Raw genomic sequence first — 20,040 nt, 5'->3', positions numbered from 1 at the left:
ATGACAAATCGTCGTTGGGCGTTTTTTACCAAACTGCCAGATTAGGGCAAGAAAGTGCGGACACGGCAGGGGCGGGCGGGTGACAAATGGAGCACACGCCATTGACGGTAATGGTAGGATGCATAGTTATTTGGGACAGTCAAGACACATTAATTTAGTTATAAGTTGGGTACCATTGGTCTCCGTCATTTGGTTATGCCTATAGGTACTCTGTATCTCTGTATCTTAAAGGGGGAGGCCTATGTTCAGCAGTGGACGTCTTATGGCTGAGATGATGATGATGACTCTGTATCTTTAGGTATTTATATAAAAATACACAAACAGTTTGTACATTTTCGGTTAGTTATAACGTTTATTGGTTAACCGACCAACTACAAAACCGCCTGGATCAGTCACTGAACGACCTGACTTTAACCTATATTATTTGATCGTGTAATGTTTTCATCTACCCTCAACTGGCTTAACGGGCCATTTGAGGGAGATTTTGTTTAGAGTATATGTTTAGTGTAATTGGTCTGCGTTATGATATATGCTGTAACTAAATTTGTGTCAATGTTTTGCAAACTTTAAATATAAAGTTGTGAAACTTAAATTTGCTATTGAGAATTTTGAGGTATTTAAATCGGGTACTTAGTAGTACCTACTTACATAGTTTCAAAGTAAATTTAAAATAAAATTATGTGAGTGACCCATTTCAAATATTTCATATATCATACTTGTTTATAAGTATCTGTGCAAAATCTTGTTAAAACTTGGCTATTTCCATCCTAACTGTAAAATGGTTGTAGCCAAGTTGTAGCAAATTTGAGGAATATTCAGTGGACGATCAAGGAGCATATTTTTTGTAACCAAACTTCCTACTTAAGGGACGTTTTCCCCTAAACCGCTATTGACGAAACCCACGTATTATTCAATCGTAAATCGCGAAGTTTGAAACTGGCCACTCCGGCCGCCAGTGCTGCCACCTGCGCGCCCCACTTTATAGCGCGTAAGTTAACGCGGAATTAATGTCCGGAATCGCGTGAAAAATATATGTAACGCGCGTGTTTTCTTACGGGGAAAACGCCTGTGGACTGGAGGAGAAAAATGCATTGCCTTGTGGTTTGACATTTTGTGAGGAAAAACTGCGTTTACTTATGTTTATTATTAGAGACCAGGTGGGCGCAGCCCGATTTATGATTTATAAAATATTCGAATTTTATTTAATTGCGTGAACATGCAGTAATATCATTATTTGCTAATTAGGACTATTTTACTATTTCCCAGTGACGGCGCGTCATACATATCCATAAGTAAGCCGGGCTACTTTGGCTTACATATTTTCTTTACAACTCTGCTCGAACATCCAAAAACAGGCAAGCCGGTGGAAGTCGAGTTTTATGGACGCGCCGCCACTGCTATTTCCAGTTGTATACAGAGTGGAAAGGCACGACGATCCTTTCCGCAAAAGAGGGATTGTTTAGCCTAAGCTCTATATTTTCTCCATAGAAACTATGTTAATATGGGCAACCGTTTCTAAATTATGGCCTTTTAAACATCCGTGCAAAAAACTACTTTGTTGTAACCCTAACAGGTGACAGGGTCAATGAACTTACTTGTAAACAATTAGTATACGACAGGAAATTATGCTAATTTGTTGCCATCTAACCATTCTTAGGTCTGCTTACAACACGGTAAGAATCGATTTTCGCTTTCTTAGTGGTTCCACTTGTTCAATACTTGAATGAAGTAGTTATGTTATTCCTTAATATTAATAATACTAACCACAACATTGTTTACAACGACAGTTCAAATTGTGACATTGACAACCACTCAAAAGTACGCAATTGTCTTATTATCTCTGGTTTCCTTGACTGATAAAAAGGTTTTAGTTTCTTAACACGTTTCACAAAATTATTTTCGAATAATTGGAAACTATCTAAAATAATAAAAAATTACAAGTAGGTTGTGTTTGATGGATTAAAGAACTTGCAAAAATGAAATACTGAGAATAATACAAGAATAAATACTTCTTAAATACCTAACTAACAAACCTTCTTGCGTGGTAGGAAATAGACAAGACGTCTGATGTTTGAAATTAAATTGTCATTGAACTTTATTTATCTAATGTCATATTCTTCAAATAAAAATGCCGTGTTAGATGCTCGTGGTTATTTAAATCTGTGGGCTGTGTAAAAGATATGGTGTACCAAACGGAATGTGAAACTGCGGACGAAATGAGACATTAAAGGCTAATTGCTGCTTTTGACAATCTGCGGCTGCGGAGGAAAAATTACGAAGAGCATACCTACACTATGGCATGGGCAATGTGCGCGGGCTCGGGTGCGGGCTGCGGCGTACATTATAAGACACGGAGGTACATTTGAACACCGTATGTGAAGAGAAGATAGTGTTAAATATTGGCAAAAAGTAATTATCTAAGAAAGTAATAAAATTGTATGTAATATTTTTGCATTCATTTGATTTATTTGTCATTTATGCGTCATTCATAGATCATTGCGATTCTGTCAACGATCGGAAAAAAGCGTAAAGACCCGAGCTTTCCCGACGGGGATCCTTAATCTAACCGTCATGTGCACATGCTATAGGGTTATCACCACAGTTAAAAAGGAGAAAATTTGGTATTTTTATTTTTTACTCAATTAACGATTCTTACCATTACCAATCTGCTCTGTATCGCTTAAACGACGTAATACTTCCGGGAAGGATCGTCGTGCCTTTCCACCCTGTATAAACCTGAGTCGCGTTTTAAAAGACCTATAAATTCTCTTTTCGCGGTTTGCCTCTCTTTCTAACAAATATAGCTGTTAGGAAAAGAAGCAAAACGTCGATTACATGTTGGTGGCTTTTAATAAGACACGACCCTATAAGATGGCCGGCAAGAATCAAGTTTTAACAAATTAAGTTTCTCGATAATTCTGTTTCCAAAATCACACCCAGCACCAACTACTGATGACAATTACTGACAATTGCTTAAATAAATGTTGTTTTTATCCGACATCTTCATAAATTAGTCTAAAACAAGAACCATAATATATCAGACGCTAACGCATCGTGGAAACGAATGCACAGCGACACTTAAAGCAATGAGTAAAACAAAGACAGGGGCGATTACTTAAGGCGAAGGACTTAATTATTGCTGGCTACGAGCCACATAGCGTACCTATTTACGATTACCTAATTAGGCCGTTTGCCACTAAACCATCAGACATGTAAAATTAGAGAGTTATTTATGAAATAACAGCTGCCGTCGCCATTCATGTAGGTAATTTGTTCATATTTCAACGCACCTTTAACCGTAGCATAAATTAATTATCACCATGATTTTTACCGTTGTCCTAAAACTAATTCTAATATTATTTGGATTTGGAACAGAGTTGCTATTGTTTTAATTCGTTCGATTTTAAAGCAAAATAAATTCATTTCTATTTTGTAATACCATTGATTCAATTTGACTGCCAATTTTTTTTTGTATGTGTGGCTGCAAGTAGCTTAGGCACGTGATCACATAGTATTATACAATATCGAGGGTATTATAATATTATCCAGTAGCACTGTCAAATGAGACTTAAATTTTTACATCTGTACAGTTAAACCTTGAACACATGAAACGATTTTTGCATTAGCTTTTTTGTTTTCAAATGTTCCGTAAATTAAACTTTCATAAAAGTCAACACCTGTAGACCGACATTCTCATTAGCAACTTCGCCTTTAGTGAAAAAGTCAAACAAAGCCCTGAACAATTATTTAAGCACAGGCAAAAAGCGGAGATGTCCACTGAATAAATTGTCGCGGTAAAAAGACCGCAGGGGGGATCAAAAAGAAACGCACAGTCAGTTTCGCCGTCCGTATCCATACATACGTATGTATCATATGTATGTATGGATCCATTTAGTTTGCTTTTTTGGGGCATTTATTAAGCGTCATTAGCTCATTAGCTTAGAGATCGAGAAGTACCTATTGATAATAAACAAGTGTCGTGAAACACTGATTTAAACTTTCACGATTATTAAACATTATCAAACTGCACAACGGGACTTAATCGCGTATTTAAGTTTTAAGATTTACCTCCGACGTTTCGAGGAGGTTCCGTTCCAGTCACCTGGCGTTTATAAAATAGATTGCAGTTGTGGTAGTTCCTATATCGGAGAAACTAAGCGCACCATAGCAGAAAGAGTTAAGGAACATATCGCAGCTGTCAAAAATCGTCAGGTCAACAAGTCTGCGGTGGCTGAGCATTTGCTGGAGTCAGGACCAAACCACTGGATTGAGCTGCATAACCCTAAAATCCTCTCCACGGATCGCCATTTCTACAGTAGAAAAGTGCGGGAAGCCATTGAAATCAAAAAACATTGCAATTTTAATCGGGACGAGGGTTTTAAGATCTCATCCACATGGAATCCAGTCATTAGTAAATGTAAGCGGAAACGATTATCGACAGTCGATAAATCGAATATCGTTAGTGTTGTGTGTCGACAGAGTGACATCCCTAGTGCGCAAAACGTTCAAACTGATAAACAAGACCAAGTGCGGGTAGTTCGAAAAACTCGCGCGGCTAGAAGATGTTGATGTCAACTTGAGCCAGTCTTCTCCGAGACCACGGGGACAAAGCCGTCCTCGAAACGTCGGAGGTAAATCTTAAAACTTAAATACGCGATTAAGTCCCGTTGTGCAGTTTGATAAGTGTCGTGAAATCACCCAAAATTAAATATTTGGGGTGGTTTCATACAGTATAGTACGTATAGTCAAAGAAATTAGTTTCCGACCCATTTCGTACCTTGTCACAGTGACGATTAATATGAAAGAACCTATCAATAGTTCCCAATGCCATTAGTGCCTAGACAGTGTTGTGATTGGGGTTGAATCTAGTCCGTGTACTTGTAGGTATTCAAGAACGACACAAAATTTTTAGCACTCATTTTCTGTTTAACGCTAACCAGAAATAATGTCGAAGAATAAAAATATCAAAAACAGTTTGACTAGAAACGTTATGCTGGATTTCAAATGGAAAGTCTGGACAGTTCAGCCTCTGGCGCCATTTTTAAACACTGGCGGCAAATGACAGCGCTCTTTCAGAACGTTCAAATTACTTTTTACGTTGTGCGTTTTATATCTCTCTGGATAGGTATGGTCTTTTGTCTGTCTGTGGTAGACAGGCAATTTCTTTTGTCTCTGGTTTTTAACAATGATTTTCATGCGAAAGGTATTGTTTTGTTCTCTTTACGCTTAGTTATACATCGACAAAGCTTTTTTAATAACATTTTCTTCGAGAAAACTTCGTGCTTCTTATTTTACATACAAAATATAAAAAAATACAATATACCTTCAGCTAGAGAATAAAAAGTGAAAAAATCGTTAAATTACATTGCCAGTAAGCACATTTTACATTTTTTTCCTTAAATGTTTTTCAATGGTTTTAAACTAAGTAAATATATACTACAGTGGGTACATTTTAAGCACGTATCGGTTCGTTAAGTGTTGTTTGTTTACGTTTGTACAAATGTTGTTAGTTTTTTTTTTCATATCATAATACACAATTTTGACAGTCCTTTCGTTTTACCTGTTCCTTACTCAGAGTTGGTTAACGTTTTCACCCTAAAGAAACTCAACATTACGGAAACAATTAAGAAACTCACTCAACACACACGTTAGCACTAATTGAAACAGACTCAGACTCACGTTGTGCGTGATACTAATTTTCCAAAACGGCCCAAACGCAGCCTTAACTCTACCGAGTCGAATTACCACTTACCTAAATTATGACATTTTTTTAGGGTTCCGTACCCAAAGGTTAAAACGGGATCCTATTACTAAGACTCCTCTGTCCGTCCATCCGTCTGTCTCTGTCTGTCTGTAACCAGGCTGATAGCTAAACAGTTGAAATTTTCACAATGTATTTCTGTTGCCGCTATAACAACAAATACTAAAAAGTACGGAACCCTCGGTGGGTGAGTCCGACTCGCACTTGTCCGGGTTTTTTTGCTCTGCATTGCATTGGTATAGGTTTCTCTAGGTTTCAAATTTTTAGTTATTTTATAACTCCTTATTTATAATTGCACTACAAGCCTCAATTAGTAAGTATACATTTATGATTTATCCCTTTCTTATACATTCTTTGCGAAAGGAGAAGAGTGGTGAAATGTATGGGCTCCTCTATATTTTACGACTCTTCTCTTTCCGCATAGACCTCGGAGTAATTAACAACGGAGACGCCATGTCTAAAATTTTCGGTACAAAATAGTCTGCCGTTTTTTGCGGGGGAGGGGCACATCAAATGTATAGGTACGTCATGTCAGATAAACGTCAGTCCATACATATGGTTGACCATTGGCCGCCTATTTTCGACAGAGGGGAATGCCTGTTAATGGCGGCTCCATTGTTAATTACTCCGAGGCATAGACACTAAATCCATAAATCGAAATGACAAATTAAGACAAACATCGATATCGATATTTATACGGGGTGTCGCTTTTAGCGTCGATCAAACGAAAGCCAATGAAGGGATCTTAAGAGCTATTGTTGAGCTAAACATAGGTATGTGCACATGTACATTGATCCGAGTGTGAAGATCTACCGTTCTCTTCGGTACGTTTCCTTGTGCATAGTAGGTTCTGCCATCTTGTGGGCTACATCGGAAGCATAAACCACCCATTTACGCCTCGCGAAATCTGACGGCTCCTGCTCCTGCGGGGTATGCTGCCCCCTAATATAGTTCAAGCACGGGGCCTATGATGAGGCCACGAGGATTCCTCTGGATCATTGGCCATCGGTTCATCCGTACTGAATGCGACACTGCATATGAGAAAGATAACGTACCCAAGGTTTGATTTTCTTTTTCACGGAATTCTTGTTTAACATGTTCAGTGTATTTAAAGGAAAAAAAACTATTAAAAGCAAACGGCCCCGTAGCCCGTTTCACGGTTGCAGTCTTAAATCGACGTTTAAAGTCGATGAAAGCGGCCGTTAAAACTACGGGAACTCGGCTTCAGGGATCGTTACGCTAACGTATGGCCGCCGGTAACTTCTAGATTAAGCTCTTTCAAGCCTCGGTTAGCTGAAATTGCTGGCTGCATTTTACTTAAAATGTAGTAATGTTATTCTACATTTATATGTCTTTGTAGAGTTGGATTTGATTGCGAGCGTAACTTACATTTTACTACTTTTGTACTTTGATAGCCAGAGTTGTTTCCAAAATTGTCAGTAGAGTGGCAGTTCGAGCACTTTCTCAGCGGATACATAGAAGAGTAGGAGGCCACCAGCTCTGGTCAAGACACCATATTCTCTCTGAACTCATGAAGAGTAATCATAAGCCAGTTTGATGTATGTAAATCATTCAGTAACAAGCGTGGCATAGACCTAGGAAATAACATGTTGTCAGCATCATACTAGAAGTTTCTTGCCTCTTCTTTAAGCATCTCCCCTTATATTCCAAGAATGTATGTTTCTTAACAATTTTTCACCAATTAAAAAATAAAGTTATTTATTTATTTATTTATTTATTTAAACTTTATTGCACAAAAGAAAACTTATCGTACAAAAGGCGGACTTAATGCCAAAAGCATTCTCTACCAGTCAACCTGTCAAGTCAAGTGTTTTCGCCATCTATTCCAATGTTTACGAGCCAAAACTCGTGTTTTTATTTTTAAGGAATCTATATCCAACATACCTACTTGGCAGGTGTGCATAGTACCTACGTAAATGTTAATCCAGAACAATCCAGATGGCAAAGCCAACGGGATGGCAATCGTCCTGGTGAACGACTTAACAGGGAAACTTTGTGCGTTTGGCAGACTTAGCCGCCGTTAGCGTGTTTGCGTAATAATGTGATTTCAATCCGTGTACGGGTATCGTAAGCCTCTGCTTATTTCGTTGTTGTTGAGCGAGCATTGTACAAAGTACAATATATGAATAACAGTTTTTAATGTAAAATTAAATCTTGTCCATATCATAATTGGATGTAATTTAGGAAAACGAATCCCACCCACAGGAATCTGTCAATAAAATCTTTCTTTAGAAAAATAGTAATTCATTGAAATGACACATTTTTAAAGATGGATTATAAGATCGTTTTTAGCACGAACACGAACAGGATTCTTGTTCTCTTGCGTCTAAGAACATGTTTCATTGTTTGTAGATAATGAAGAACACCGGAAACAATTACCTTCCATCACATCGTTACGTTTTCTATTTGATTCAAAGTCTTGTTTACCTCTTCCCCTAATGACATAATCTTAGATTCAATAAACAAGCCATCAGACGTCAGCGGAGATGATAAATGAACCATCACAGAAGTTATTTTAATTGCTCCCAGTTTCAGAAATAGATGGAACTTCCCATGGAAATTGGAATTTTCCTGACACAGTGATGGATTGCACCCATTCTGTTGATTGGCGGTTGAATGCGTTTTTTTTTCACGGAAACTCTTTTCATTCTGTCAACTGTGTGTGATGTGCTAAGCTTCGTATGGCGTTATTGTTTCAGTTAAGACTATTTTATTTAGAATAGGTTGATGGTATTGAATATGGCATGGCGTTGACGAGGAGGATATGTCGTTGTGGAGATCTCCGGAGAAGCTCTTTGTCTTGCAGTGGATATTGCAAATATAATCCATACATTGTTATATAATACATTCTGAAAAAAGTCTAGTATTATCCCAGGATAGTACTAGCCCTTTAATAATAATAATAATAATAACCCCGCGGGGGCAGCTTGTGGCGAGCTGACGGTGAGTGGCGACACCGCGGACCCCTATTCCAGAGGGCCCTGTCATCTGGCCCTCGCCTCTGTGCTTGCCTTCACCGGCCGGCCAGAGTGGAGTCGCAAGAGCGGGACCTATGCTCCAGGTTGGAAGTGTAAAATGTCATAACGCCGGCGGCCCTTGAACGGATTACCGGGATCTGGCTACCGCAGACTCACCTCTCGACAACCTCACAGCCGCTCCAAAGTGTTGCCCTGTTGTCGCACTGTGCGTGCGGCCATTGCGGGGCCCACTCAATGAGTTGGCGAGTCACCACCTGTCTTATACAATTTTGAGACTGATTGTCACGGCAGGTGTCCGCTAGTCTCTCCCATAGCCCATTATCCAGTCCATCCAACTTTCAAATCTATAGCCCATGACCTTAGTTCCCATCGCAGCACAAAAGTGCTGCACTGCAATAGTCTTTGCACCTGGCGGGGACCATCTCTTGATGTATCACATTGTGCATTCGGGGATAGTATCCGCCACGTGTATCCCTTGCTTTTAGATTAAAGTGTCTTAAAGGGCCTCTGCGCTGTTGGCTTCGGCCCCACGTACGCCTCCCAAAGGTCCGGGACCCCATGGTCCCGAGATATGGAAAAGACATACAAATAATAATAATAAAATTCTTTATTGTGCACTACTAAAGAAAAGTACATAATAGAAAAAAAAAACAGGACTTAAATGAGTAGGTAACAACAGGCGGACTTATCGCTATAAAGCGATCTCTTCCAGACAACCTTCAGATAGCGAAACAGTGGCAAGAAGTAAGCTATTGGGCAGTGCAAAACAACAACAGAAAAATAAAATATATGTACCTATATATCCATATGATACGCTTACTTTAAATTATAGACTAAAAACAAATATAGGACCAGTCCTATATTTAAAGGGTATGTAAGCTTTACTGGCTTCACTATTTACTATCAAATATGAAGGTCAGTGAAGTGTAATTTCTGACTCTATAAAGTCGGGGGGAATGTTCATGTACTTACATTCTATTTGTTTGTGTTAGTTCCAATAACAGTGTTATTCCAAAAATCCCTTTCATTTCGTTCAACCGTGGCTTAGACACATATTGAACGTTTCCACATCACTGGAGAGACAATCCGTTCCTCAATTGTTTCGCGCCGAAAACTCAACCAACTTATTTGAGATTTATATATATGCTTGTTACAAAGAGATAGAGTATATTTTTCCATGTTTGTAGTGTACAATAAATTGGCGGATCTGTAGCTGACGCGCCCCGTCAGGCATCAATCATGCATACTTTGTTTCTTATCGATATTGGATTTGAATGTGCATTTGTCAACTACCATCGACCACTTGTTTATCATGTGTTTAATTTAATAGTAGTAGTAGTATAATGGAGCTTAATAGAAATGGCGAATAATGTTAACAAACTCACTTTGTAACCTTTTAACAATTGGTACGAACAGTTGCACATTGTCCGATTCTATGTTGGATATCGGATACGAACACAAAGAAGCTTTATGTAAAAAGTGTTTTTTATATTTATTTCAAACAAAAATATTAAAATGAAAGCGTTAGTCCAAAAATAGTCAACGATGCTATAGGCCACTCTCTAGCATTTGCCTTTCTCCAAGGGTCATCCGACATCCGATATCAGATCGGACGATGTAAAAACGCTCTTAGCTTAGACTCCATTCAAATTTCCCTAAAATGTCCTTACATGAAAATATCCATTTCGGAATAAAGCATTATTGTAAGGAACTCGAAACAGCCCGAAGCGGGGAATCCACTCATTGGTTTAATAAATCGAGTTCACTGCGAGTTGAAGTGAAAATTCTATTTCCCTGAAAAATTTAATACCTCACCAACTCAGTTGTTATTTTCCCTGGGAGTTTTAGCTAGGATTTATTAGAATGTTGGTAAATAAACGGACGAGAATCTGGGTGGAATACCTTGTTAAAAGTTGTAGTTTTTGTTGTATTTTTTATTTGCGTTTTCGTATTTCGAGTAAATTAATTATTGTCGATATCAAATGGGTTGGGTTTAGTCACTCGTTTTCTGGACCTCAACACTGATTTTTACATGTTTTTAGGTGCTTAGATTCACTGCGTACTTATTTGTTTGTTTATTTAGATTTCATTTAAATCTTGTAAACTGATACATATTATAGCATATTATTCATATCGTGATTATATTATAGAATACTTTTTATCTCCGCGTCATCCCTTAAGGCAGCGAAACGGGGGTAAAAATATAACAATTTAGCTTTTCACATAATGTTACCATACTTAATCCTAAGATGTAATAAAAAAAAACTAGTGACTACGGCAATTCTTGGACTTTTCACAATTCCCAGATTCCCGGAAGCCGTAACGAAAAATAGTGACTTGCTACATGATGATGTTTATTTACAACTTTTTCATGCCAACTCATAAGCTTTTATTAAAGCTGAATTCATGATCCGATGCCAAAACTTTTGCAAAACTTTATCTAGAACTTTTAGAGTTCCGAACTTCACAAAAATCGCTTCAGCATTATTCTGTTGGAGAGTTGGAAGTTCTCATTAAGTTTTAAGACATACAAATTTATTACAGTTGCCTGGATCAAGTTAATCGTTTATCTAAGTTTGCCTATAGAATCTTACAATTATTTATTGAAGTAAAAACTTCTTTAGCGGCGCTGTGCACTTTTTGTGATGGGGAAAAAATGTTAAACTCGCGACAGGTAAGATTCGTAAGACGTGACGTCACGTGTGATGGACTCGTAACGAAGGTTACGTGATTTAAATGCCATCTAGTGAGCTTCCCTACAACTGGTACTAATATAACTCGAGTCGCGTACTAACAGTGATGTGCTTAGGGCTTTCAAGTAATGCGACGAAATAACGCTAGATGGCCCTAACCTCAATTATACATAGTGCTGAAGACATTTTGTAATAGATGACGCTGTTATTAATATTTTGACATAAGACGCATCTAACTGTTAATGTAACTGTTACAATGTCGTTCACTTCTGCCGGCACTCCCGGAGTGCAACCCGTTTTTTATCTTGAGTTTAGTAGCAACATGGCCAATATATAATTTTTCCAAGCTAAAGTGCATCGGGATAAGTTAAAAAGTGGGGTACCTAATTGCGATAATTGCAAATATCTATAAAACTATAAACATTTCATAGTTTAGCAACACTTACAGTAAAAAATTGCTTCTAATTTATAAGGTATTGGCTGTTTCAATACCCCGCTTTCAAACTTACATCAAGTCACACAAAAAGCTCGGATCTATTGTTACACACATAAAGCTCCACGGAGCGATAAGCTTTCGTGCAAAGCTATAGAGAGCTTTAATAACCTATAAACTGTTTCCTCGCCGCGACTTACTTGGTTAATATTTGAACAAGCCGCATTCGAGTAGGGCTACCAAAGACAAGTTTTTTAAAGTCTCGACAAAATTCTTCATCATAAATAGCTGATATATAAGTCCATATGCACTTTAATAATTTGGCCCCAATTTCACCACCGTGACAATTACCTGACTGTACAAAATTGTTATTGTCAAGTGTCAATTGTCAGCGTGATGATATAGGCGCTTGGTAACCCTGCTTCCAAGCTCTCCTGTGTATAAATCTTTGAGCGGCTTTCAGATTTTTTAGCTTTCATGTTTTATTAAAGGATTTGGCGCTGTTCCGCCGACCGCCTTGAAAAACTTTGAGATTTTTAATTACGCCGCAATTGCAAATAAGTTATGAATTGTAATTTAGTTATGAAAAAAAAATACTTTGATATTGATTTTAATGTGTAGGTACTGTAACTAATAAATAGACAAACACTATTAAAAATATTTTTAATTTATACACATTTAATAGATAAGCTGTTTAAATTTCACTAGCACCATCTTCACTTGTTCAATTATGTATATGGAAGTTGAAGTTTCTATCTAACGAGTTCTTAGAAAACTTTAGTTATGGGCGTAATTTGCATAACTTTTACCAGCATTGTTCCGTGCCACAATTTCGAAACTACTTCAAACTAGACTACGATAGTAACAAGCGCTCGTGTAAAATGAAACAAAAGGGTATTTTCTCTGGTATTCTTGCGGCCCGGCTGGCGCGCTATAAACAGTAATAAAGCGGGTAGTTTGTAAATATTTAAGCGCTCGCGTCGCATTTCGGGCGGCCGGTCATTCGTCGTCCGACCACCTAGCGGGGCGGACGTCTGTGATTGTTTAGATTGATTTGTGGCGCGAGATGATTGATTGGAATAACCAGGGCCGGATTAACCCTAAGTCAAAGTAGGCAACTGCCTAGGGGCCCCGCCTCGGCTAGGGGGCCCCGCGCCTCGGCTAGGGGGCCCCGGCGGCTCAGCGCACACCAAATAAGATTTTGTTCCATAGGGTCAAAATTCATGAGTAAATTTGTTATTCTTATAATAATGAGTATGCTTTATTATTGCTTTTTTACGATCCATTCTTTAAATAAATGAAATACTGCAATAAAATTGAAGCAATACGCTACTATACGATACTATAATGCTCAACTATTTATCCCGAAGCCTGATGAAGCACGGCTTTGCCTTCGCATGAAAGTTCGCCTCGCTGGGGCACTTCGGACTTTTAGGTCCAGGGGCCGATTTATGAATTTCGACCGCTCAATTTCGTGTATTTCGTTCAATAATAACTCCAATACTAGGCATTTAAATTTTACCAATAGAATTGAAAACGAGTCGTCAATGTCACTAGATTCCGAATTTCTATCACTCGTATTTCAAAAATTAGCATTTCGCCGTTTTCAAAAGATTTTCGAGTGACGAAATCGAGCAATCCAAATTCAAAAATCGGCCTCCAGGTGGAGATCGGTACCCGGCCTTTTAACATGCTTTTACAATTTGCGATATTGTTAACAAAAAATTTCGCGCTCGCGTTTATTTTTGCTTCTTTGTTATTAGGTTGATTTTAACTTAGTTGATTTGGTCTTATGGTCGAACAATTGCTGTTCAGACTCGCAAAATATTAACTTTTGAGAAAATCAACTTTGCGGCTCTAGTTGAGCTTAGCCTTTAGCCTCGCTTAAAATTTGCCAATAGAGGTAGATAGGAAAGTGACGCTGAAGCTCACATGTTTGGTATTCCACTGGAAAATGTTCTTAAGCCTGAAGGGCTCTCCCCACACTTGACGCGACGCGGAATCGGCAAAAACCGATAGAATAAAGCTTAATGTCCAAGCAATAAGAGTGCAAAAACATCGTTCGATTTGGATCGGCTCGGCCGACGCCTGAAGATTGAAATTAAAAACGCTCACTTATTTCCCTGTACTGAATATGCTGTGTGCAGAATTGACTGTAGGGGGCCCCGAGCTTCGCACTGCCTAGGGGCCCCAACATGCTTAATCCGGCCCTGGGAATAACTTACAATTTAAGACGGCGCAGAAAAAGAAGCATGTCTGCCTGTAATCATGTAATAGACACGTTGGTGTAACAAAAGAGATTTTTGTTACTTGACGCTTTTTATTCAACAAGAATAATATATTATTTATTTATTTAGAAATTTTATTCAGACAACAAGACCCATATTACAAATACCTTACAGACTAACATACATATGCATTTTATAAAGTCAATAATGACAAAATATTGTAGCATAAATAATTATGAACGCATTCAACTTGAAATAAGACACTATACCACAATTCCACAGAATTGATATATGTATAAAAATTGATGTATGTATGTATGTAGTGGAAATCCGTGGTCTCTGCCTACCCCTCCGGGAAATAGACGTGATTATATGTATGTATGTATGATATATGTATATGTTACCGTAAAAACTACGTTCCTACGTTTTCTTTAGTTAAAATTAGTTTTCTCGATATTATATTTATATATAAATACAAACAGCACATATAAAATATTTGCAAGCACAATCATTTCATTTCATTAACATGTGAAAAGAAGCGGAAAACACCTAATATTTTATTAGACCCCGGTAAAGCAATTACCGTGCCCCACTGACCAATTATCGCCGTCCGTCATACCATCCATCATTACTTATTAGCCGGCTCATTACCGACGTGGGAATTCAGATTAACAAGTAACTAAATTTGCCGTCAATTCGCACTGGTGATGGTATAATTAGTGACGATTAATTTCAATCGACACCATGGTTAATACAATGGTAATTACATCAATATTGAATAGTGCCTAGTTTTTGGTCGTCTTCAAAGTTTCAAAGGAGGAGGATCCCGATTGGTCGGGTTTTTTTTCCCTAATTTCTCTGAGGTCAGCATCTTATGATTATGATCCTGGAGAAATCGAGACAACTCTTCAAATATTAGAGACATATATATACCTATATTGATTTGTTAGGGTAAGGTAAATTAAGTAGCTATGTATTACCAGCTCTCTATACCGTCTATAATCTTATTATTTAATATCCCTAAAGTAGTTCTATTTAAAGCAGAATTAAGTAATAGGTAAGTAATCAATGCGATTCCAGTCAGAGACATGATCTGCTGTTCCGCCCTAAACTCGACATAAAATATGACTAACCTGTAACACCTCCCTATTTATAATACAAAATCGGCATTTCGACCTACAGCGGAATCGCCGGTGACTGAAATTTAATTCTACGGATGATAAACCGTTCTCGTAACTGCGTTACGTTCGCGTCCAATCACTCAAACTTCGCCATTCCAATCTCGCCTAACGCAGATAACCAGTTTAAGTAACTTCGTCATATGATATCAGGTGTTACCGCCATTGAGATCAAGATAAACTATTTCTATTTGCCTGAACTCGCGGAAACAGGAATATGGGACAAGAAACGTCCAAACATCAGGGCGGCATTTCACAAAATACGGACCGGGTTGCTATTTGCTACCAGTATAAGTGTGAACTGTGTATACTTATAATTGTTACGCATCGGGGGGTCAAGTAATGATTGCGATGAACCAATACACGTGTGCTTGTTTTGTGAATATTTAGGCCCGGTGATTGATAGCTTGTCCAACGTGGAACCATCAATTTTGCCACGTTTGATCAAAATGTGTTATGTTTATAGGAAATGAAGTATTGTTATGACCTTTAGTTATTAGGAAGAATATAACGTATAGTAAAAGTATTATGTATCTTAGAGATGCTGGAGATCTTAAGCTCTTTTTGCCTGTGTGCAAGTTTGCTGATTGAAGCAGGTCGCTGTACACACCTTTTTGTATAAGATAACAGTATTTATATTTTACACAGTACGTGTAAGTACCTATTGAATCTATTGATATTGTTTAATCGTTTAGATATTTATTGTTCTGATTCATCATTGTTTGATAGCGGCATTTGACGTTCTTCTAAACTATAGTTGTACTAAATATATAGTTTTCTGATATTACACGTTATTATAGCACATTGCATGAATAAACACCTCGAATATAGATACATAGCTCTGTCCGTATACCTATTCACAGTATTCGGCCGTGTCACATAATTATTATATTGTATTGTGCAACGAATATACATATTTCTAAAATCAAATTAAGTTGACTATACTTAAAATATATTTTTTATTACACTAAGACAATATAAGGTGAAAAAATGTAAACATATACTTAGATATCGAGTAAGTACCTTTTAGCATGCGTCCTAGTTAGAATATGCAGGCCTAGAAACCTACTTCGTTGGAGACAATTTGTGAAATGCGAAAGGAAACACAGCTATCTCGGTCACTTTTACAACAATCGAAAGAAAGAGACTCGACTTTAAAGACAAGAATGTAGGTTTATAGGTACAGCTTGATTTTACAGGCTTCACTGCGCCCGGACTCGCGTACAAGAAATTTACAAGCTTTAACTTGTATTGTATGTACCTACCTAACTATGTTTGTATGGGTCAAATCATGCAGTTAAATTTGACCCACTTCCCGGTGTCGATGAAGCTGAAAATTTGTATACTTACGTGTGTAAGTCGGGTGACGATGCAATTTTATGGTGCCTACCGTGGAGCTGATCTGATGGAGACAGGAGGTGGCCATAGAAACTGTGATAAAACAACGCAATCTCATTGTTTGGGGTTTTTAGAATTTTCTCGATTAGTTGTCCGTGGAAACAAAAGTACAGTCAGTGATAAAAGCTTGTACCAAATATATTTTTTTTTGCCAAAAACTTATTTATTATAAGCGTGCTCTTATTGACGTAATAGCTTTACACCAGATGTAAGAACGATTACTCTCTCCAACCAAACTCCACTCGTGACGGGTCACATATCGTCCCTAAATCGACGTAATAGCAAGCCAGCTTACCACCCCCACTTAACTTGACCCCCCAAACGTTGAAAATCACACTAAATATACAGCTCAAGCTGCGCTGGCGACGATATATTTATAGAGCAATAATATGACACATTTAGGTCAGAGTCTGACAACTGTACCCTGTTTGTAAAAAAGATCCTATATTCGTACGAAATTCTTGTTGGTTACTTCCATTAAGGAAAATAGCTCCTTGTATAGGGTAAATGTCAGTTTTATAGACATTTTGTTATTGTGTAGAGGTTTCAGTTTCGATATGTTGTTTATTCGATGGTTAGCGCCGGAATTTCGTTAATCTGATTGTGCAGAAACGTACGTTTTTACATTTTTATCATAAGTAAATAAAGCAAATTCGTTTATTTTTTCATTATAACTTAGCTTTTACAATTTTAATCGTCTTCATAAAAGTAAAAAAAGACAGATGCATTGTTACCCTTTTAACATTTTCTCCTTGGTGTGTGGTAGTGCTTACTCATTACATAGAATATTTTTACAACCATTCCTATTGCATTATCTATTATGCTCAATTAGGATTGTTCATTTTTTTTCAAATGTTCTATTTCGAAAACCATTTCGAGATATAAGGTTTTTAAACAGTTTCCGACATTTGCTGCGATATAATAATTGAGGATTGAAGATATTTCAACAAATATCCTTATGACCTTAGTTTGACCTTCTCCTGGGCTGAATGTAAAGTCATTGCATAATAAAAGTTATGGAACCATAGTAAATAAATCCGTCACTCACGTATTGTCAAAGTTATCATTGTCATCGATTGTCATAACAAAATTTTTCAGTTAAACCGCTGCGCTTGTTTGTTACAATTTGATTTATAATTAATACCTAAACAGTAGATTTCATTGCTTAATAATATATCAAAAACCTTGTTCTTATGTGTGGGAATGATTCACAAAAATAATAGTTCGAATCCACGAAGACCTACGACGTGAAAGATGGTGCCGTGAATTAAACCTACCTACTTCACGTGTTACACACAGTATTGCTGTGAGAATCACGTCGATGTAAGTATAAAATTAATATTAATTTACTACAATTAAGTATTAAAAAGCTCACTTTATTGGTAGGGTCGTGGTATCTATTTATTTTCTGTGGTAATGTAGCCAGAGTATCTAAAGGCAAACCGTTAAACAGAGATGGTGCCTACTAGAAAGAAGGAATATACAAGAATACATAGCCATACTCAAAATTCAGCCTGAAACTGCTTTTAAAAAGATATAATTTCTAATTTCCAGGTACATTTTGCGGTTCAAGCTGCTGATATCATGGTGGACAAGACTTAATAAAGAGTTGTGCATAATAAAACATGTTTTTGTTTACCTACTTTTTTATTAATTTGGGAAATATGTTATATATGTTTCCAAAAAAAATAGTAACTTTACATTAAATGTATTATGTTTATCATGTTCTGCACGAGCATCTGACAATGATGGCTTCTTGTTGACCATCCAGAAGAGAAGTGTATGGTTTGTTATTTACTCTGTTCCCAGGGATTATTTACGGTCGTAAAGTATTACGACGATTAATAATTAATATGACGTTCGTTTCAATACAAAATGCTCAAATTTGTTCTGGGCCCAAGTACAGTTATATATCTCACAGCTGTATCTAAATAGGAATCACGATGACCTGAAATAATAGGCTATAATTAGCAAAATTGGCATGTTCCTAATATAATAGTATAAGTATGTAGTACAATATCCAAACAATGGTGACAAGCCGGTAGAAAGCACCCACTGGGTGCTAAGCTACCTTTAGCAATGGACGCTTGTAACGATTTTATGAATCCAATCTTCTTACAAATCGAATCAGTTAAAATATATATGATGTAGGTAACTTACATTTGTATTTTTGCTCCCTTGATTTCAGCCAAGTTATGGTTGGAGTTGGATGCTATATGGATACATACTCCAATAAAACTAAGTTATATTATATAACTTAGGCAGATTTTTCTCAAATTTATAGCGTAGGTATTTTGAAATTAATGATTCAAAATAAACGAGTTTTCCATTCCAGACGATATTATTATTTATAGAAACACGTGACACTGACATTGTCGACAGGTGACATTACAATCAATTGACAATGACAACAATTTTTTTAATTCTTGTTGTTGCTTGTGCTTTATCAAACAGCCGACGACATGTAATTTACGAGAAGTCGTATCTCATATTTTCAATAAATTATAAATGTTCAACCGAGCCACGAATTACTAAATCATTCAAATTAGTATCTTAAATTAACCTATATTTTCCGAAAATAAAATAAAAATGGGGGTCTAAAAAAAATGAACAATCCTAATTATAAAATAACTAGGTAGATTTTAACTACCCATACCTTATTGACATTGCTCGATCAAACCACTGAACCTATTTTCAGTCTGAAAAACGCTTTCAATTTAATTTAGCAACGGTCGGTTAAACTGAAATTCTATTCATAACTAAATTTAAAAAATTTTGTTCCAATATTGCTTGTTAGCTATTTGCTTTATATAGGTATCCATGGGGATTTCAGACCAAAGATACCTATCAATATTTAACTATTTGAATTTAAATATAGAAAATTGACCAGCCAAAATGTATGAATAGCTAAATTTTTTTTCGCGATTTCCGGGATGGTCCCTTAGTTAAAGTTGCTCATACTATCTTTGTCTTACACTAGTACTAGCACCTTAAAGAAAAGGATGAGCACGGTTTTCCTAGTTCTTACTGACTGACAAATTGGTTTGACCAATTATAAACTACATCAAGGCCCACTTCCACCATTCCACTAACTCGGGGTTAACTGGTTAAACCTGGAGTTACCATGGTTACCAGTACAATTTGACACTAGGTTAATAGTTTAACCACTTAACCCCGGGTTAGTGGGATGGTGCAAGTGGCCCCTAATGTATTTGTTACAATTGCGTTAACTTTATAAGACCCTGCTGCACATACTTAACTTAATCTTTCTGGTTTAGTGCATTGGTTGACTGGTAGTGATTTGTACTATTTATTACAATAAATATTAAATAAATAATAGGTCACTAAAT

At 37.0% G+C, this 20,040-nt stretch overlaps 1 protein-coding gene across 1 annotated transcript in view; it reads left to right on the top strand.

Annotated features, from left to right (window-relative positions):
- LOC134671340 (uncharacterized protein CG43867) overlaps window positions 1–20,040 on the top strand; it is a 448,491-nt gene that overhangs the window by 349,338 nt on the left and 79,113 nt on the right. The gene's annotated exons all lie outside the window — the stretch shown is intronic.

This window comes from Cydia fagiglandana, chromosome 15 (assembly GCF_963556715.1).
Source record: "Cydia fagiglandana chromosome 15, ilCydFagi1.1, whole genome shotgun sequence".
Classification (NCBI taxonomy): Eukaryota; Metazoa; Arthropoda; class Insecta; order Lepidoptera; family Tortricidae; genus Cydia; species Cydia fagiglandana.
This window is presented reverse-complemented; position numbering and strand designations above follow the sequence as displayed.